Here is a 22,677-nt window from a genome sequence, read left to right on the forward strand (position 1 = left end):
TGAGCAGCAGCCGGGCCCCAAGCACTGGAGCATCAGTGGATGGCCTCAACGTGAAGAGTGGCAACATGACAGGGGCAGCCTCAAGTCCAAAATCAGCAAGTATGAGGACCCACGTGAGCGCTGCACAGCCAGAGGCAAACAAGTTGCTGCCAACGTCTGAACTGATAAACCTTGACTCTGAGTTTCAGGCATTTTTAATTACACGTATTATATACATCCTTAATGCAGAAAAAGGAGAGCATGGAGCAAAAGGAGAACAATCATCTACAAAGATGACAAAAATCATCTACGTCCTGCCACCCAATAGGTACTGTTTTGATTTGGAGTAAATCCTTTGGAGAATTTTTTTTTTTCTATATTATGTATGCCTGTCAATACATCTTTTTTTTTTTTAATTTTTTTTTTAACGTTTATTTATTTTTGAGACAGAGAGAGAGACAGAGCATGAACAGGGGAAGAGCAGAGAGAGAGGGAGACACAGAATCTGAAACAGGCTCCAGGCTCTGAGCTGTCAGCACAGAGCCCGACGCGGGGCTCGAACTCAGGGACCGTGAGATCATGACCTGAGCCGAAGTCAGACGCTTAACCGCTTAACCGACCAAGCCACCCAGGCGCCCCTCAATACATCTTTTTAAAAACAACACTGAGACTTCATATCCATTACAATGGCGACTATAAAAAACAAAAACAAAACCCCGAAAATAACTGGTGCTAGCAAGGACACAGGGAAATTGGAAGCCTTGGGCACTGCTGGTGGGAATGTAAAATGGTGCAGCCTCTTTGGCTTTGCATGGTGGCTTTGCAAAATATTGGTGGCTTTGCAAAATATTAAAAATAGAATTATCCTATGACCGACCAGTTCCACTGCTGGGTATATGCCCAAAAGAAGTGAAAGCAGGGGCTCGAACAGGTATCTGTGCAGCTATCTTCATAGCAGCACTATTCGTAAGGGCCAAGAGGTAGAAGCAACTCAAGTGGCAAACAAAATAAAGTTTATGAACATCATGGAATATTACTCAGCCTTAAAAAGGAAGTTCTGACACATGTTGCAACACGGACGAACCCTGACGACATTATGCTAAGGGAAAGAAGCCAGCCACAAAGTGACAAATACATGACTCCACTTATGTGAGTCAAATTCATAGAAACACAAAGGATGGTGGTTATCAGGGGCTGGAGAGACAAAGAATGGGAAGTTATTGTTTAACGGGTATGGAGTTTCAGTTTGAAGCGATTAAAAAAAAAAATGTTCTGCAGATAGACGATGGTGATGGTTGCTTAACAATAGGAATGTACTTAATGTTATTGTACTCTTAAAAGGGTTAAAATGGTAAACTGTACATTACATATATTTCACCATACCTCAAAAAAAAAATCCAAAACTGGGGTGCCTGGGTGGCTCAGTTGGTTGAGTGTCTGACTCTTGATTTCTGCTCAGGTCATGATCCCAGGGTGGTAGCATCAAGCCCCGCGTAGGGCCCTGCACTGAGCATGGAGCTTGCTTAAGATATTCTCTCTCTCTCTCTCTCTCTCTCTCTCTCTCTCCCCCCCCACCCCCGCACCTCTTCCCCACTTATGTTCTTGCTCTTTCTCAAAAACAAAAAATCCAAAACTGTAATCATTTTATCTGTACTTTGTTCTTTTCATTTAGTTTGACATCATGAATGTTAATAAATGTACTCTGATCATTGTAATGGCTGCAAAGTATTTGTGTGAATTTACTATAATTAATGTCACCAATCGTCTGTTGTCAGACAGTTGCATTGCCTCTGACTTTTCTTGTCCCAAAAAGATGTTGGATGATTCAATCATGTGACATATCAGGTCACACTACATTCCCAGGGAACCCTACCTAGGGTCATTCACAAATATTCTGGAAAGCTTGCACTTCATTCAAGAGAACTTGCTGTTTGCTCACCATTAAAAATATTTATTAAGTCCTAGTACCTTTAATATGTTACAGTTAGTAACAAATATAATGAATAATACTAATTAAAAATATTTATTAAGGGGCGCCTGGGTGGCGCAGTCAGTTAAGCGTCCGACTTCAGCTCAGGTCACGATCTCGCGGTCCGTGAGTTTGAGCCCCGCGTCAGGCTCTGGGCTGATGGCTCAGAGCCTGGAGCCTGTTTCCGATTCTGTGTCTCCCTCTCTCTCTGCCCCTCCCCCGTTCATGCTCTGTCTCTCTCTGTCCCAAAAATAAATGAAAAACGTTGAAAAAAAAAATATTTATTAAGTACCTGTATACTTTCAAGTTTACTACAGAGGGAAAAAGTTAGACAAGGTACGAATTGAACATGATACCCTGGGCAATATTCAAAATATTTAGCAAAGGCTGTTAGCTGCACGCATCACTCAGAGGAGAGGCCAGCTGAACAATGGGGTCAGCCGGATCAGAGCATATTGCCTATTAGATTAGCTCTCTTAACCCCAAAGAAACCATTTAACCAGGAGTATGAGGTTAAATGGAAGTTCTAAAGTAAAAGTTTCTGAAGACGGGCACCTGGGTGGCTGGGTTGGTTGAGTGTCTGACATCGGCCCAGGGCATGATCTTGCAGTTTGTGAGTCTGGGTCCCGTATCGGGCTTGCTGCTCTCCGTGCATAGCCACTTCAGATTTGCTGTCCCCCTCTCTCTGTCCTTCCTCCACTCGCATTCTCTCTCTCCCCAAAATAAACAAAACATTAAAAAACAATTTTGTTTAAGTTTTTGAAGAGGCCCTGTATTTTATTGGTTGCCCAAAGGAATAGGTGCTTATTTGGAAAAAGAGGAGCAAAGCTCTAGACAGGGAACATTTGCTATCCCTATGGGACTGGTCTAGGGCCCAGGGGAGAGGTCTGGTGTCCACATGTACACAGGTGCTGGGGAGCACCCTTGGTCACTGAGACATTAAAGAGTAGGCCCTTCAGACTTCTGTGAGTGTCTCCTGTTAAAGGCAGATTCAGATTCGGCAGGTCTGAGGTGGAGCCTGAGATCCGAATTTCTGACAAACTCACAAGTGAGGCCTATGTGCTGGTCCACAGACCCCAATTTGAGAAGTGAGGTGTCCTGACGGTAGGTGGAAGAGAAGAGAGAGTAAAGAGAGAGAGAGCAGGACTCTGAGGAATCTCAATCTCTCAAGGAGGGTCAGGAGAAGTAGAGGTTGCAAGGAAATTGAGAAAGGTAAAGATAAATCCAGGAGAGCACAGGGTCAGAGGTCAAAGAAGAAAGGAACAACATTATCAACCCTACTGGCAGATCAGGTAAGACTCTAAAAAGAGGCACTTGAGCCTGTCCTAGTCCACTCGGGCTGTCGTAACAATATACCACAGTTGTGGAGACGGGAAGTCGGAGGCCAGGGTGCCAGCATGGTGGGGCTCTGGTGAGAGCTCTCCTCCTGGGGTTGGCAGTGGGCTAAATTCTGGCTGTGTGCTCACATGGCCTCTCCTCAGCCCTCCCCGTTCTTCCTCTTCTTCTAAGGACACTAATCGCATCATGGGGCTCCACCTTCACAACTTCACTTAAACTTAACACCTTAAAGGCCCCACCTTCTAAGACCACCCCATTGCGGGTTGGGGCTTCGACATACGCAGGGGAGACACAAACGTTGGGCTCCCAACAGTGCCCACTGGACTTTGTGTAGATGTAAAGATGCCCATGAGGCGTTTGGCAGCCATTTCAGTGGGTGATGGGATTACTTGAGGGCACACAGATTCGCGGTAACAACCCAAGACCACTTCTGTAATACAATGTCGGGACTCTCAGGTCCCCCCAGTGGAACATGCCCCAGGTCGGGATTGCTGAGACACTGGCGTGGTAAAATCACTGCCTCCGGGATCAGCACAGCACCCCCCACATGCAAGGCAAGCAGGAGCTCGTGGGTACACACGCCAAGAAGTTCCTGAGACAGGAATCCGGGCCACAGCCGTTCACATCCTTAATACCCATTAAATTGCTAAAGACAATCTCCCAGGCACTGAAGGCTGAACAGAACAGAGGACTCTAATCCCTGCCAGTGGCCAGCGTTTTCTCTCTCCCAAACTATCAATTTCGCCTCACTTTGCAGACCCAGCAGAAGTTCCATCTGCAAAAATGAGATAAGAGCAGTCACAAATGCTCCTTATCCCCATTTTCCCACAAGAAGCTCAAAGAAAAGGCACATGGTTTCTGAGGTCCAATCTCTCAAGCGTGTTATTCTAGTGACCTCATCAGAGTCACACGGCTCCCGGTGGGTGGGCGTGGGGGTGGGGGGAGCTCCCAGCGCAGGGGAGCCCCGAGGGAGCTGGGGTGGTTGTCAACGGCACTAGGGCATCACCAATTAACACAATCCATGCAAGGACAGATGGCCTTTTTCCCAATGCTCTATTTTCAATTCAATAGCAAAACTAGAACGAAATAGACCAGGGGCTGCCTTGTAGAGCCAAAAGTATTTTATAATTATGGTTATTTGGCAAATTAAGGCAACAGAATGAGCAGAATGCCAAAAATTAGCCACCTCAACGTCTATTGTAATTACAAGAATCTCACTTATCCAGAAACATCAGCTACGTGAAAAGGGCCTCCAGGCAAACAAAGCTGGGATCTGGGCAGTTTGATTACAGGAACACACCAATGTGTCTGACTCATTGACTTTTACTCTAGAGAGAAGTCTAACTGGCTTGGTTATTTGTTTTTCAAGGCAGTGACAAATTAGAATGTAAACTCCAGAAGGGCAGGGATTTCTGTCAGCCTTGTTGGCTGATATATCCCTGGCACGAAGAACAGAACTTGAGGATCTGTCCAATGGCGAAAGAATGTTTTCCTCAATTTGGCGACAGCCCGCTCCTTCCCTATTAGGTCAAGACTCAGCTACTTCACGCTTGAGTTCCCAAAGAGGGGCGATTTTGCAACCCCTGGTTTAACTGCCATGACCGACCATTTCCTTGTGAACGGATACTGTAAATAACTGGTAAAATTTCTTTTGGAATAGATGTATTCTCTCTGTGATCTTGTTTCCAGGAGTTATTTGCTCTGCACCCTGTTTTTTACCTGGCAAGGTGACTGCCTACCTTGTTTCCTACTAGATTATAAACTCCTCCAAACTTGTAATTAGGGCAGCTTGGTTGAATCAAGCTGGAAGGGGAAATTTAGTTCAGTGTCTACCAGTCTTCACTATTGGAAGGTTCTCAAACTGAACTCCACTGGGACAGGAAGAGAGTAATAGTTTTTAATCCCCTCCTATTAACTGGCAAATCACAGGAACTAAGTGGCACTGTAATTTCCCATTTGAATTTTAGCACTTCTTTTGGGTTAACATTCTGTCCAAGGTACGAGACTTTGGGGGCCAACTGATATTTCCAATAAGGGTGAGGAACCCCCTAAATCCATGATAGGCAAATAGTTCTTGCCAAGGCCTAATTCGAGAAAAATTCAAGGGTTTAAGAGTCTTTTTAAGGTTTATTTAATGTTATTTATTTTTGAAAGAGAGAGTGGGAGCGGGGGAGGGGTGGAGATACAGGGGGACAGAAGATCCTAAGTGGGTTCCGCATCCTCAGCAGCAAGCCCAGTGAGGCTGGAATTCACGAACCATGAACCATGAACCATGAACCGAAGTAGGACATTCAACCCACTGAGCCACCCAAGCGCTCCAAGAGCCATGTTTTAAAAATTCAAAATGAAAATAGCTTCTTGAGTCCTACTGGTGGAAGGGGGAGATTAGAAAATGTAAAATGTAAACTTGATTCACTCACAATGTAGAATTTAAGAAACAAACAAGCAAGGGGGGACAGGGTAGGAGACAAGACAAGGAACAGATTCCTTTTTTTCTTTTTTTTAGTTTTTATTTATTTTTGAGAGAGAGACAGAGCATCAGCAGAGGAAGGGCAGAGAGAGAGGGAGACACAGAATCTGAAGCAGGCTCCAGGCTCTGAGCTGTCACAGCACAGAGTCTGATGCAGGGCTCACACTCACGAACTGTGAGATCATGACCTGAGCCGAAGTTGGCATTCAACCAACCGAGCCACCCAGGTGCCCCCCCCCCGTTTTTTTTTTTTTAACATTTATTTATTTATTTTTGAGAGAGAGAGAGAGAGAAACACAAGAGGGGAGGGGCAGAGAGAGAGGGAGACACAGAATCTAAAGCAGACTCCAGGCTCTGAGCCATCAGCACAGACATGGGACTCAAACCCACAAACTGTGAGATCATGACCTGTGACCTGAAGTCAGACGCTTAACCGCTTAACCAACTTAGCCACTCAGGCACCCCAAGAAACAGATACTTAACTATAGAGAGCACACTGATGGTTGCCAGAGGGGAGATGAGTGGGGCTGGGGGGATTAAGGAGTGTGCTTGTCCACACTGGTAACATAATGGAAGTGCTGAATCACTATACTGAACACCTGAAACTAAGCACTATATGTTAACTATACTAGAATTGAAATAAAATAATAAAAAATAACATAAGCCTCAGATATGAGAGAAGGTGGGGGAAGCAGTATGCCCTTTTGTTCCCTTCTGTGAAGTCTGAATTATTTTAGAGGTAGTTTTGAAAATTCAAATCTGGAAAAAGAAAACAAAAAAAGCAAATAAAGAAGGTGCCATTTGAATGTAGAAAGACCTGGTTTGAATGTAGAAAGACCAGGCTTTCCCACTGACTTGCTGTGTAACCAACCAGGTAGGAGTGGCCTCCTGGGGCTCCAGTGTCCTACGGGCTACATAGGGTTGTCCTGGGCCCTCCCTCAAACCACTTAGTTGCTGCCACGGCACTCTCTGTGTCCCCTCCAGCCCTGGTCACACTGTGTGCTCTGTTGAGAGTCCCCTGCAAGGTCCCACTCTTTTGCTTTTTCCTATTATCCCACTCAACACACTAGTGTGAAAAACTAGCTGAGGAAATGTACAAAGAGCAAAATACACATACAAATTGGCTATGGTTGCAATTATGATTTTTTAAAAATCTATTTAAGAATAGCAGTGGTTTCTTCCCCTGACTTTCCATTGGCTACGTAGCTTCATTCCTCAATAGATCTGGTGGGGTAGGAAGAACTGGGGAGAGAAGTATTTTAGGAACCGTTGAGAGAATTACAGGGGAAGTCAAGTCATCCGAATGGAAGTCGTTCTATTTGCACCACAACACCAAAATAGATTTTCCATATTCATACTGCATCAGCAAAAAATCACAGTATATCTCTTCATTTTCCCCATCAATTTGCTCACATATTGTCTAAGAGTATAGCAGAGCTCCCAGCATGAGGGCCAGAACTACGAATAAAAAGCAGATGTGCATCAAAGATAGCCCTGCAGGGAGTCTATTTGCATGCAGATCAAGAAGCCTCAAGAGCAGCAACTCACACACTAAGGAAAGGATAAATCAAGATGGAGAAGTTTAGTTTCTCCCCAGGACGTTAGGAACTAATGGGGAGGAACTGACATAGGCGGGACCTCCTCAAAATCCAGTAGGGGCTGAGCCACAGTAACACTGTTTTTATTATAATTGCAAGGGGGGACCTGGGAAAATGTAAGTTGTATGGTATTAGAACAGTTCAGATTTTCTGGAAATACCTTATGATCCCGGGCATATAAAACACCGTAGAATGAGAAAACACATGATCCCCAAGTAACACTACAAGTGTGCCGGGGCGCCTGGGGGGGCTCAGTCCGTCGTTAAGCGTCTGACTTTGGCTCAGGTCATGATCTCACGGTTCATGAGTTCGAGCCCTGCATCAGGTTCACTGCTGTCCGTGCAGAGTCTGCTTCGGATCCTCTGTCCCCTTCTCTCTCTGCCCCTCCCTCACTTGCTCTCACTCTCTCAAAAATAAACAAACATTAAAAAACAAAACACTACAAGTGTGCCATTTTCACCATTCAAAAACCTTCCGTGAACCAATCACGCAATCTGTATAAAAAGTTCAGACCCTCTGACCCAGATTCTCCTTCAGGGAAACTATCTGAAGGACACAAAACCAAAATATGAAAAAAGTTCACTTTGCAATGATGTTCACAGCAGGGCAATTTGCAACATCAAAAAACCGATGCCCCACCACCTACAGACTTCATTACCTGAGGATCTCATGACCCCTAAGCCTCAGTACAAATACAAAATAAGGCTTGACTTCATGAGGCTCAGATGAGGCAGCACAGACAAGCACCTAATAAACACTTATAAATCGCTCTATTTCAAGAGCAGAAACATGCAAACGCTTATAAAAGAAAAGCATCAAAAGCACATGCACACCTGTGTGCGGCAAATCCCCGGTGCAGGGAGCCCTGCACTAGTTAGCCGAAGGCCATCAGTGGCAGAAAACAGAGCAGTTGTCAGAGGTACCACAAACCAGCTGCCACTTCTCAGTCACGCAGTCCAAAAAACTGAAATCCGTACATGAAACGGAGCACCGCACCCCCCCTTCTCTGTCCCTAGCCTTACTGTTCCAGATCTCAGCTTAACAGAGATCAGAAATAAAGCACTTAGGAGAATGCCTTGAGTATAATGGTTGCTCAATCTGTGTTTAGTGAGTAATAAAGAAAATGCATTAAATGCCTTCTGCAAGTGCCTGGAACATGTAAGTGCTCAGTAAATGAAACTGTTATCCTTATTATCATCATCATTATTATTAAATGAAAAATTAGCATTTGTATAGCTCCTTAAAGTTTATATAAAGTGTTTTCGAGTCCCACAGTGATCCTGTAAGAGAAAACAGAAGCTCACAGAATAATTTGTCCAAGTCCTTACTGCCAGCAAATGTTGACTTGGGGACTGGACGGTCCTCCAAGGCCCCTTCCCCTTGAGGAGGCTGGAATTTTATAATAATGGCCTCAAGCCTCCTCTCTATCATGGACGTGATTCCCAACATCCAGTCCATCCCAAGTGGTTAATCAAGAATTATAGCAATCCTGTTCCGCCAGCCAGTCATGGACTGATTTAAGGAAAGGGCAGTGACCCAAACTTTGCCAGTGACAACAAAGTCTTTCGGGAGCTTCTTGGAAAGATTTCATCACTACTGAGCAGACATGAAAGATGCCGTCGCTCCCCTTCCATGTGGCCCTTCAAACAACCGTAGCCATCTGAGGACCATGGCAGGGGCAGAGCCAAGAGAATCACAGAGAACTAAAGTCAGAGCCCAGACATTTCTGCTCCTGGACTTTCCACCGCACAAAGAATCCTTTTCCTTACCAGTGAAGCCAGGCCAGGTTGGAGTTTCCATTCTTATACCCCCAAACTGCCCACCTGATATACTCTCTACAAACGCCATTTACACATCGGGCCCAGCACACGTGTCCTGTCCCCCGTGCAGTAGCCCCAGATCCTCACATGTGGGTATTCTAAGCTTACATCAGATCTAATTTTGACTTCCAAAATCCTGAATGGGCAGAGGAGGAAAGCAGACAGTGGTATGCACAGCTGTACAAAGGGAATGCATATTGCTGGTTCCCATCACATGGCTAACTATAGAAACAAAGACACCACACTGAGTCCCACTCAAGTTTCTGGCCCCTCTCCCATGACCCCCACCCCCACAAATCACAACAAAGCTCAGCAGCTGGAAGCCTGATGATCCCCAGTTGCTTCCCCGCCCACAGAGTGCTGTACTGCACACTACCAGAGAAAAGGAAGAGGAGGGAGGAGGGAGAAGGAAGAGGAAGAGGGGGTTTCGTGAGAGCACGCAGTCCTTTCTTGGCAGGTTGATAAGGACGATTTGGCGAAAGCATCAGAAGTTACTTGTGAAATGTGTTGTTTTGCCAACCGGTACTTGCAAATTAGTTTTTCAAAAACGACAGTGCAAAATAGAAGCTATTCAACTGTCTTTTGACAATGTTCTATTGAGATCGAGTGATATTTATTGCATGCCAGATATCAGTCAACCTTTTGTATCTTTCCCTAGAACTGTAACATACTTGTCTTACAGCTTTCTGAAGTCCAGACCAGTCCACGGGGCTAGTGGGCACCATCTTCCAACAAGAGAAAGGATCTAGTCAACATGTCCCCAACATCTTGGCTGATCTCAGCCTCAACCTTGAGCTCATCACAACCCTTAAGATTCACCTCCATTCGATAAAGAAGGTGTGGAGTATTCTCGGCAGTATTACCGTACTGGAGTATTACTACGTGGATGGAACCGGAGGTGTTATGCTATGTGAAATTAGCCAGTCAGAGAAAGACAAATAACATATGACTTCGGTCATATGAGGACTTTAAGAGACAAAACAGATGAACATAAGGGAAGTGAAGCAAAAATAATATAAAAACAGGGAGGGGAACAAAACATAAGAGATTCTTAAATATGGAGAACAAACAGAGAGTTACTGGAGGGGTTGTGGGAGGGGGGATGGGCTAAGTGGGTAAGGGGCATTAAGGAATCTACTCCTGAAATCATTGTCGCACTATAGGCTAACTAACTTGGATGCAAATTAAAAAAGATAAAGTTAAAAAAAAAAGATTCACTTCCATTTAATTTAGCCATGTACTCCCAAAGCCACATCATCAATCATCACCTGTGCTAATCCTCACTTCTGGAATCTACAGTTGTTGTGAGATGTCAGTATCCCTCCCAAACCCCAGGCTTCTATCCAACAGCAATTCCCTAACTCCTACTGCACCTAGTTTCCAACCTCCCTGAGCGCCCACGTCCCTGGTTTCTCCATTTTCTCCCATTTCCTCAGCTTGTCCCGCTCCTTAGAGGCTAGAGCTCATTCTCTGTTATGTCAATTGCTCTTTTTCTGACACCCCCACTCCTTCCAAACCACCAATCCCCAATTTTGAATCAATTCAGAGCATCCAAACTTGTCCGTTCCTATAACTGGTAAGGCAAGTTTTGCTAGAGGAAATCTCTCACCCTTGCAAATTAAATGGCACAGTTATGATTTCCAACACGTAAACTAAGTGCTCAAAGTGACTCAGCAACAATATCAGCACCTGCTCCATCTGCACAATGGTTATTCAAAATCTTAAGTACTCCATGTACCCCTCAGCAGGATGGCAAACAGCTTTAGGGGCTTCCTGGTTCTGTGTCTTAGCAGCTGTACAACCTCAGCAAGATGCTGAACCCCTCCCGGCTTCAGTTGTCTTGTTTTTAAAATTGGGATAACAACTCCCTCCTCAGGTGATTGTTGCAAGAACTCAGAGAGTTAACACGTGTAAAGTAGCCTTAACAATGCTTAGAACATATAAACTGTCCCAAAAATGCTGTTACTATTTTATAGGGAAAATGGGGGCTGCTTTTACTCCATTTTTCCCCTTCAGTATTCCTCCAGTTCATCCCTATCCACACACATCCTTGATCCCTTTTGTTCCTTTCAAAAGAAAGACATGTCCTTTTATATTTTTCAGGTTAGTATCCCCTCTTCTAGTTTCTATATTTTGAACCTAGACTTTTATACTGGATCCTCTTTAGCCTACACATTTACTCAAGTATGTCTCATCTTGAAAGCAGGAAGGAGAAATGTGAGAGGGGAAAGAAGGGAAGAGAAGACAAGGGAAGAAACCCCCCTCCAACCGTGCCACCTTCCCAGGTGCCCCCAGTGACTTTTGTCCCTTCACAAACCCAGCCTCTTAATGATCTGTCTGCACTGTCTCCTCATCCCTCTTCTCACTCCCTCCTCAATGGAATGGAATTTGGCTTCTGCCTCCCCTACATACTGCTCACACCGTGTCAGACATCGTCACCAATGACTCCTAATCGCCAGTGGTAACTCTGCCATCCGTAATTCATTGACCTCTCGGCAGCATTTGGCACTCTGTCATTGTTGAAACTCTTCCTTGAATTTCCATGACAGGAGTCTCCCCTGTGTATCCTTCTTCCCTACATACCCATGCTTCTTATTTTCTTTTGCTAGATCCTTCTTCCTCTGACCACTCATTCGATGGTGTGTCATTTATTCATTCATCCAACAAACACTACTGAACTCTTACCACGTCTCAGGCACCATGACAGCTGCTGGGACAAGTAAGGCAGGCACAGCTGAAGCACAAGTCCAGAAGGCACTATTCACCGTGAGACGCAACTACTCAGACACGTGAGTGGCACTTTCTGGAACTGTGCAAGGATTTTTATCTTTGATCCATCTCACGTCTCTCTATAACCACTCTCCTTGGGTGCTTACTTCCACACACAGGACTTAAACCGTGAACAATGGCAGTGACACTGTAAAGAAGACATGGTCTCTGCCCTCACCGTTGGGCTAGTGAAAAAGATCAACATGTAACTAGAGTGGAAAAAGAAAGGCACAATGACCAAGAGGTGCCCTGGGTATAACACGAACGAACACACCCCAGTTATCCTCCACAATTTTTGGACCCATTTCACATGTCGTTCTTTATGTGCTCCTCGGGTAATTACATTCAATTATGTCTTGTTCATCCAATCCTGTCATGCTCAACTGAGCCTATTGGCTGGTGATGCCCACCTTCTGGATTGCTTGCCCAGATAATCAAATTGCCTAACCAGACATCTCCACCACATCCCTATAAGGGCAGCAAGCACGGAGAACATAAATATGAATAAAGCAGAAGTCTTACATGAGGCATTAACCTTACTTCCCATCTGTACCATTTCAACAGGCCCCCAGTTTGTCACCCTCTGGGACCTTTCTTCAAGCCTCATTCAGACATACATGTTTGAAACACAAGCTAATTTTGTCACCCAACCTCCATTCCCACCCCACCCCTCTGTTTAAAGGCCTCCAAGGACTACTCTTAGCAGCTAAAGCAAAACTGAAACTCAGTGGTGTGGTACACAAAGACCCTAAATGATCTTGCTCCTGCCAGTTCTTCTGGTCCTATCTAGCATCTAGCCATATGCATACACTGCAGGTCCGCCATACCTAACCGCCCTGAAGTCCCATCCACAGTGTGACTTTCCCACCCCAGTGCCTTTGTACGTATTGTGCCTGCACCTGTTGTTTGCCTCATGAATTTCTACCCTTCCTTAATGCTTTGATCAACCTAGGCAGCATTAAGTGTCTCCGGCTCTGAACCAGGTAGCAGGTGGTCTTTAGGGGACTCTTCACAATGCCGTGACTATTTGTCCACACATCCGGATCCCCTAGGAGATTGTAAGCCTTTGGATAAAATCCTCTCTATTCTCTGTGGGCCTTCAGCACCTGACACAAGTACCTAGCACGTGCTGGGTACTCAGCACACACTTGCCTGAGGAAGCGGTAAACTCACTGAGTTATTTTAACATTACTTAATCCCAATATGTTTTTTATTAGGGGCTTCAAAAGTAATGAATTCTATTTCATCTAATTCAAATGTCTCTTCCCAGTTTAAAAACTATTAAAATTTTAAAAACCCAAACTGACGTATTACCTTAACGTTGCCTGTATATGCCACCCATTAGGTATACCATCATGCAAGAGTTTATGAAGAAAGTAGAATGTGCCAGAACAATTCCAAGATGCTGATTTGGATGCAGCAGTTATTCAGTGTCATTTGAAATGTTAATTAGACCTTCACTTCTAATAAAATTAGAATATATGGTTTTCTTTACTTTTTTGAGTGGGGAAGAAGTCAACCAAAAGAAGTAGAAATGAGAGGAAATAAATGTGTGGTGCTTAATTTTTTTGATACAACGACCAATCTCCTTATTGTTGGAACCCCCTAACTATTAAGCAAAATATTTTTGCCAGTGTCTTATTTATGAACATTTATTTATTCTTTACCATGGTACTTGGAGCTTTTCTAAGAGGGTTCATGAGTTTATAAATTATGTTAATACACTGTTGCCTGTTGAGACTTGTAAGTAAATTTGCCAAACAGCTGGCCAGCACTGAAGGCAGGGTCTGTGTCAATGAAACAGAATGAAGCTTCAGACCCTTTGGAATGCAGACTCACCCTGGGGCTTCAGTGGGACCTTACCCAGAGCCTAGCAGTCACCACTCTCGTTCCAGAGGGGAGAATGAAGAGGCAATGTCTGGATTTTAGAAGTCAAGAAACCATAATGCTTCTTAACAAATCATTGTATGCCAAAAATACTGCAATGGCTCTCTCACTACCAAATCCATGAGGCAATCACTCAAGTTTATCTTCTTGTTCTGCTCATCAACACACACGCAGGAGCCCTCTAGGTGGGGCACTTGGGTGGTTCAGTCATTTGAGTGTCCAACTCTTGATTTTGGCTCAGGTCATGATCCCAGGGTTGTGGGATCACGCCCCACGTTGGGATCCACACTGAGTGTGGAGCTTAAGATTCTCTCTCTCTCTCTCTCTCTCTCTCTCTCTCTCTCTCCCCTCCCTGCCGCCTCTCCTCTGCTTGCACATGCGTGTACTCTCTCTAAAATTAAAAAAAAAAAAAAAAAAGAATAAGCCCCCTAGGATGTAGGGTATTCAAAGAAACAGAAAACATCCTTGGATGGTTTCCACAGTCTATGTGCTCTGACCTCATCCCCTACCCCCACCCACACACATAGACAGTCATACTCCAACTCTTTTGACAGTTATGCCCAAGTATACGTGGGGAAATGGCAAAGTAAAGAGGAAACTCCATTGACCAAAATGTGACTACAGAGGGTACCTGACCCAGAACAGCCATTCCTCGGGATTTCATCTTTGACTCACCTCATGTCTCTCTATAGATGCTCTCCTTGGACGATTACTTCCATACATGCGGGACTTAAACTGAGTCTCTACGTGGATAACTCCCAATCTATGCTTCTTGCCCAGAATATCTAACTGCTCATTTGGCTGTCTGTCTGCACAGGCACAGAGGATATAAAGTTAGTAAGACCAAGGTCTTCCCATGCTTTTTCAACACAGGTGCACAGTAGCAGTTAGAAACAATAAGGAGCTTCCAGAATGACACAAACCAAATTTGGCAGGGTTGCAGAAGCAGAAACTTGCAAACACGTGGCCTAATCATTTACAAACTTGTTTTCATCAAGAAAGCCTTTGTTCAGATAAAATCTGACTTGGAAATCCAAAATGCGAAACCAAGAATAGCACACCTGCTCAGGTTGCAGTCAAGACCACCGAAGGGAACCCCAAACCGGATGCAGGACATCCTTCCCCCTCATTGTCCCCATGCCCCATAACAGCCCCTGCGGCTCCCTGAAACTCCCAGAAGTCTGCAAAACACAGTTCAAAAATGACTGGCCAACATCCATGAAGGTGCTACTTTTAATACAAAAATCAACAGGGAAAGCACATTTGGGGACAGCTAACTGGTAACAGTGGGTGAGAATTCCCAACAGTATTAGAAGTAAAATAAGAACAAATGTCATTAAACATAAAGTCAGTTCTAAGAAGTGCACTAGATCAGTGTCTTTCACAGTGTCTATCACCTTATCACATTTTCTCAAAGACAGTAAATCCTAATGGTAAGGAAAAACTTAAAAGCAGACACTATTTTTTTAAGTCACATAAGGCAAGGTTTAAGCAGCTTGCTTCTACGAGTCTTAGGTATTTCTTACATAGAAACCATGTATTTTCAAAATTTATTTTGATACAGTTAAACAAAAAGTATTCAGAAACAAGTTTGAACATTAAGATTCCTATCAACTTGAGGAAATGCGTAATAAACAAGGACACATCTTTAAGTTATTATAGAGGAAACCGACTGTTGTAGAAAAGGCCAAATTACTGTCCTCAAGAAAAACAATCACCAAAACATAAAACAAGTAGGGTGACTGATCAATTATTGGTTGGTTGACTGTAATAACACCAACTTGGTCGATTTGTTTTTGGGTTGTTTTTTGGGTTTTTTTAATGTTTTTTTGGGAGAGGGTGCGCAGACACATGTGAGCAGGGGGGAGGGGCAGAGGAGAGAGAGAGAAAATTTCAAGCAGGCTGCGTGCTCAGCGAGGAGCCCTAGGCAGGGCTCAATCTCACAACCCTGGGATCATGACCTGAGCCAAAATCAAGAGTTGCATGCTTAACTGACTTGGCCACCCAGGCACCCCTTGATTTGGTTATTCTGACATTGTACAGACATAAGCTCAGTGAATTCCTCCCACAGGAGGAAAATCAGTGAAAATTCATTCGACCATTGGGAAAGCTTCCCATATACTGAGTGAGTACCATATAGAGAAATTGTAATACTAATTAAAAAGAAGAAAAAAGTCTCATGTTTAATATTTTCATCAAGTATGTTAAGAAATCATACTTTGTTTCTTTTTTTTTTTTAATTGTTTTTTAACGTTTATTTATTTTTGAGACAGAGAGAGACAGAGCATGAACGGGGGAGGGGCAGAGAGAGGGAGACACAGAATCGGAAGCAGGCTCCAGGCTCTGAGCCATCAGCCCAGAGCCTGACGCGGGGCTCGAACTCCCGGACTGCGAGATCGTGACCTGAGCCGAAGTCGGACGCTTAACCGACTGAGCCACCCAGGCGCCCCCATACTTTGTTTCAATAAAAGTTGTTCTGAAAAAGTGTAAAATTATTAAGTATTGTATACATCAGGTTCACAACCCTGCCTACACAGGAGGTTCACCAGGGGAGACTGAAAAACCACCAGTGCCCTGGCCCTAGCCCAGACCTAGTGAATCAGAATTTTTGAGGATGGGTCCTTGGCACAAATACTGTTTTTCCCTCCCAGGCGATTCTAATGTGAAGCTAGCACTGAGAACCATTGATACAGTCTTGAGTCAAGTGACTGATCACTCAGTAGTCAGGCCTCAACCTGGACAAACCACTTTTCTTTTTAATTTCCTTAAGTAATCTCTACACCCAACTTGGGGCTCAAACTCATGACCCCAAATTCAACAGTCGTGTGCTCTACCCACTGAGCCAGCCAGGTACCCCTGGGACAAACAACTTCTTTTTGATGGCAGTGATGCCCGTGAGTGCGCTTCCGCATTCGTGACCTGTTAATGATGATGGTCAAGATTGCTTTTTGCTAGTTGTCTGGTTGACCAACATCAGACTGAAGAAATAGCACTCTATTCTCCCTTCAAGCAGATCTAACTTAGTTGTGAGCGTGGGTTTGGGTTTTGTTTGTTTGTTTTTGGGGGTGTTTTTGGGGGGGGGCAGTTCCTTCATGGGCTATGAATGCAGGTGTTTTGAAGTCACAAGTTTAGAACGATGAAATTACTATTTCAAGAAACACGACTGGTTTCAGTAGGTAAATATGAGCTTACTCCCGTGGAAAGTATTTCATCCAAAAAAGTAAAATTACAAAAATAACACCCCTTGGCCTCCCAGATAATTAATTACAGCTTTAATCTGTAATGTGCTAAATAAACCAGAAAATGGTGGATTGTGCTCAGAAATATTTGAAAAATTATAAAGTTAACAAATGTTTAAGTATTGGGGTGGTTAAGATTTTATGTGGCTACTCTGTTTACATATAGTAGTCATAAGATTTCTTGGGGGGAGACAGACAGTGACTTTTATGAGGATTTAAAGCTTGAAGACTAGGTTCAGGTCCCCTTTATAAATAGGAAGTAACTAACATTACATCCTAAGAGAGGCTTATAAACATGGAATTTCTCTCCAGAAGCAGAGGGGTGAGCTATTTTCAAGATACACGGGTACTCTAAGAAACTGAAAAATTAAGATCTCTCTTAACTGGGGCAGTCAGAAGTCAGTAAAAGCAGAGTCAAAAAGTTGATACGACATATTTCAAACATCGTATTTCAACATTAGTCACATAAATACAAGCAAAATCACTCACTAACCTTTAGCTATCAGGTCACAACTGGAGTTCTGTGTTGCCTTCTTGGTGAAACCACACCCAGATTTCCTGCTTCTGTTTCTTAAAAGCACTTGTACCTTAAAGTCACTTGTGGAAAAACCTGAGTGCAAAATCTTTCTGGATTTGCTTTATTATAGTTTTCCAATCATTTATAGCTGTCGGTTCCATGCCTAAATAGTAGCAGCCTGTTTGCTGACTTTTCTTTCTCTATTTAGCTTCATTATCTTTGGGGGAGGAGGTTGAGATTACTGTTTTAATCATTTTAAAGGCTACAGTTCAGTGCACTCACATACTACAAAGCCATCACCACTATCTAATTCTAGAACAAAGCCATCATCCCCAAAAGAAACCATGTAACCCTCACCAGTCACCCTCAACTTTCCCCACCCCCATAGCACGGCAATCACGAATCTACTTTTGTTTCTATGGATTTGCCTATTGTGGGCGTATCGTACAACACGTGGTCTTTTGTGTCTGGCTTCTCTCATTTAGCATAATGTTTTCATGGTTCAACCGTGTTGTAGCATGTGTTGACACTGTTTTTAAAAATAACTTACTTTTGGGACACCTGGGTGGCTCAGCAGATGAAGCGCTGGCTCAGGTCACGATCTCACAGTGCATGGATCCGAGCCCTGCATTGTCACTGTCAGTGTGGAGCCTGCTTGGGATTCTCTCTCTTTCCCTCTCTCTCTCTCTGCTCCTCCCTCCACCTGCACTTTCTCTCTCTCAAAAATAAATAAATAAACTTAAAAAAAATGACTTACTTTTATGCGCCTATAGGCCAATCAATTTAGTTTTTATAGAAAAGGCATTCTTCGGCATTCCCATCTCTTCACTTTCTGTGACACTTCATTAAATTGCAAAATTACACTAGCAAGTGCTGCTGGAATAAACAGGACTATGAGCAAACGCCACTGTAAGCATATACCTGGGCTGACAAAAGCAAAGTACACCAGTTTCTTGTGATGATAGCTATGTGCCAGAGTGGCCCCTGTGCTCTGAGCAGCAACCAATAGGTGTTTCAGAGGGAAGGAGGGCACTGGCTAACCCAATGTGTTGTTTTAGTGTGGGTCAGTACTCCATTACCCAGGAGTACCGGGCGGCGGGGGGGGGGGGGGGGGGGAGGGGATGGCATGCAGAGGGGGTAGAAATGATAAGTGTTTATTACTTACTTATTAAGCAAAGAAGGAGCACATTAAATAATTAATTAATGGCGTGTAACTTCCTACCTGGCTACAGCAACTCATCCCATTCATGAGTGTGGAGTAAAAGAAGGAGTAAAGGAGACGGGTACCTGATGGGTGTCTGAAGTGGTGGGCGGATGAAGAAAATCAACTCATCTTGGGTGCCTAGCAGCCGTCAGAAATCGTGACTCTCCTCCAAGTGTTTGACAGAGACCACTTTCAAATAGGACATTGTTAGATAATGACACTTCCCGAAGTCCTTTGATGTAGAACAAATTAGAAACAGACAGAGAGAACATCTTTGTACTCGGAATCTCCCAACATCAAATGTGGATTTGGTTTTTCTCAATTCAATTATTATACCCCTTTAACGGGTGAGTTTTGAGATATACGACAAAGGTTCTCTCATAAGCAAATAGCTTCCAAATTAGTGATTTTTAAAAGCAAAGCAGTTGGTTAGGTAAGGAATGTATAAACAGCCCCAAAAGCTGCACTGAATACTTTTTTTGGCTGTATACGACTGAAAAACTGCCAAGTTCATTTTGATAAGCCTTTGTTAAAAACAATAAACATGCCTAAGCTTGCAAACCATGCCGTTTTGAAGAAAAAGCAAGTGAGAGAATTGGAAAATGCTTAAAACTGGAATGTCTGAATAAAAACTTCCCTGGTAACAGATTTACCAAGAAGTCACAACACTGTGTGGCCTATGGGATAGTCAGGGGGATGGGAGACAAATGTAAAGTGAGAAAAAAATGAAAGCAGAACACCATCTTCATAAATAAATAAGAAGCTACATCTTACAAACTAGTACAATTACAGTATGACCCTAACACGGGTACCCTAACACTACTGAGAAAACTAATCCTTCCACGCTTAAGTTTAATGTCACCAAGGCGGCGATATCCCTGCACTAAAGATAATGTAATTTAAGAGACTCCGAATGAACATCCATAAAATAACCAAAAGTGGGACTTGCTCTTCATGAGTGTATAGAGGGTATCAGTTTATAGAAGTCCAAGTAACTTCACTGAATTCGCTTCTTTCTTTTCAGTGATTATAAAATCAGCAGAATCATAGGATTGGAAGGAAGATAATCCGGAACATTTATGTCCATTTCCCTACTTTAGGCAAAACTGAAATTCTCTTTTTTTTTTTTTTTTTTTTTCAAGTAGGCTCCACACCCAGCACAATGCAGGGCCTGAACCAATGACCTGGAGACCAAGACCTGAGCTGAGATCAATGGTCAGATGCTCAACCAACTGAACCACCCAGGTGCCCCTGAAATTCTCTTCTAGCTGCCAAACAAAATCTGGAAAAAATTCTCATGAATGAATTGTAACTTGAGCTCCGCAGGAACAACTTTCTTTGTTGTGTTCACTGATCTATCCCAAATGCCCAGAATATACCAGGCACATAGTAGGCATTATATAATGCAGCAGGTAAATATCTGTTAAATTGAACTAAACTGAAAAACATAAAAAAATGTGCAATGCATAAAACGCTAAATAAGTCAGCTTAAAGTTCCCGTCTCAGCTCTACAATATGGCCGTGGTGTTCCTTATAACACACAAATGATCCTCAAGTTGGCTCCAATATCATACATTACACCTTTTACTCTAACCAATCATCGCCATCAGGAGCTGAGAATCAGAAGACGTTCCAGGGAGAAATGGTAAATTCAGTCCACCTGTTTTGATTGCTTTTCTTTTCTGGATGTTCACCTAGGACATATCTGCATATTCATCGTTGTTCAGGTAGAATGTAAATATTATTTTAAATTAAGGGTTCACATTTTTTAAAATTGTACCCCAAATGCAATTTGACTAAATCAACCTCTCGTTTATTTCAAAATCACACCAGTTAAAATAAATAAATAAGAAGAAGAAAATGATATGATCATAAGTGATTCCAGTATTATCATTGTAGTTCAAAATGCCTAGCGGCAATACGCTTTGAAAGTCGAAGGAAGTGGGAAGGAGAAGGCCTGGATTGTGGGCTTGGTTCCATCACCAGTTACCAGTAGGAGTTTAGCCAATCCTTGACCACCAGAATCTGAGCTTCCTGGCCTGCAAGGAGAAGGGTTTGAAGAGATGATCTCTAAAACCCTTAGCAATTTCCAAGATCCTGTGATTAGGTGAGGAAATCCCAGTCACTTAATTACTCCTTATTTAATAGTTTGTTTTCTTTAACAAACATACATTGAGCACCTTGGAAGGGTCAGACACCATGAGCCCAGTCGGGCGTGACACTGGGGGGGGGGGGGGGGGAGGGGCGAGACAAACTCTGCAGGGTCGGTTGATGATTTTAAAAGCTAGTGACCTCAGATACCTATGGAGACAGTGTATTTCTAAATTTGTCAGGCCTGAAGTCTTTTCTTCCTGGGTTAAGCTGGCTGCGCCTTCAGAGTACCCCGCTCTCAGCCAAGAAACAAGTTGCACAAATGAGAAGCCCATCAAAATGGAATGGTTTAACCAGTGTTCTAGTAGGTTCCATCCGTCTCAACATTAAAAAAAGTTATAAGATGGTCAAAAAGCTGGGCTGTGAAGACAGAAGGCTAACCAAATCGCCCCAGGTTTCACTGGGATCGTGCTTTAAAATTGTGCTTGCCAACACTTGACCCTGAGTCCGCACTACTTTCCTTGAGGACAAGAAACAGCTGAAAAATTAAATTCAATCAACTGAGGCTGGTGTGTTGTTAGTACACCGCCCACGAGGAATAAGTATTATTACCCGAGGCAGACGAAGATTTAAAAAAAGACACTGAAAACCGAATCCAGCCGGAAAACGGTCTCTACTACATCGGGCAGTCCGCCTTTGGAAAGCACAGGAGATGGAGATCAAAGCCGCTTCCTCTCCAGCCACCTGCCCAGAAACTGCCGCAACGCTGGCCCGACACCGACACCGACACGACGAGCGGTCACACGTCGTCTCCTAACCCTGCAGGCGTCCCGAGGGACCCGGTTTGGGGTGGGGGCTCCCGGAGCGAGGCTGGGCGCGGGGGGCCGCGGCAGCCGACGGAGCGCCCTCCGCCAGCTCCACCAAGCGCAGCCCGAGAGCTCCGCCGCGCAGGATGCCTGGGTCAACTGAGCCCCGCGCCGCCGGGGAACTGGGAGAAGAGCAGCCGAGGGGGCTCCGGACGCCAGAGCCGCCGGCGGGAGGGTGCGCCCGGTGCAGCCCAGCGGGGCCGACCCCGGCGCCCCGCAGCCCGCCCAGGGCGCGCGAACCCCCTTCCGCCCGGCCCCGCCGCGTCCTCACCTCGCGTGGACCGCTGTATCCCGGGCCTCGGCGCGCGGACATGCCTCCGGGGCGCACCCACCCGGCCGTGGCCCTGCGCCGTGGCCCCCGTCCCGGGCCCCAGCCGCCGCGGTCCGCGCTTCCGAGGAGGGGCGGGGAGTGCTCGGGGCGGAGGCGCCGGCGGGGCTGGGGCCGGGGGCCCCGCGGGCAGCGCGGGAGGAGGAGAGCGCGGCCGGGAAGAGCTCAGCGCCCGAGTGTCGAAGCGCACGTACAGGTTCAGCCCCCGCCGCGCCAGCTCCGCCGCGGACTCTGTCGGGCGGGCGAGAGGGGTTTATCACTGCGACCCGCTCTGCGCGCCGCGGCTTGGCGCGGGGTGAGGGGCGCGGGGGCGGAGGGACGCCTGGCGGTTATGTAACGGGTCGGCCCGCTGTGTCCCGAGCCAGCTCGCTCCAGGACTGCCCTACCCTCCCCGGGGTCCGCCGTGACCTTTAGCAGCCTTGCGGGCCCCTGACCTAGGCAAGCAGAGGGGGCCCGGTGTTCTCAAACAGAACTTTTCCCTGCAGCGTCAGCGAGCAGGATCTCCAGGGGAAAATCGAGGGCTCCCTTAGACCATCTGGCACGGATCTGTATTCTGCCGGCCAGCGCTTCCCATTTCACAGCACCGGAAACTGAGGCCATTC

At 45.0% G+C, this 22,677-nt stretch overlaps 1 protein-coding gene across 1 annotated transcript in view; it reads right to left on the minus strand.

Moving 5' to 3' along the window:
- The window catches only part of SLC16A12 (solute carrier family 16 member 12), a 79,526-nt gene extending 57,148 nt beyond the window's left edge, over nt 1-22,378 (minus strand). Inside the window, 1 exon segment of the mRNA XM_058697125.1 lies at nt 22,019-22,378. The gene's annotated coding sequence lies outside the window, so the exon portion shown is untranslated.
- Between the last annotated feature and the right edge of the window lie 299 nt (nt 22,379-22,677).

This window comes from Neofelis nebulosa, chromosome 13 (genome assembly GCF_028018385.1).
Source record: "Neofelis nebulosa isolate mNeoNeb1 chromosome 13, mNeoNeb1.pri, whole genome shotgun sequence".
Lineage (NCBI taxonomy): Eukaryota > Metazoa > Chordata > Mammalia > Carnivora > Felidae > Neofelis > Neofelis nebulosa.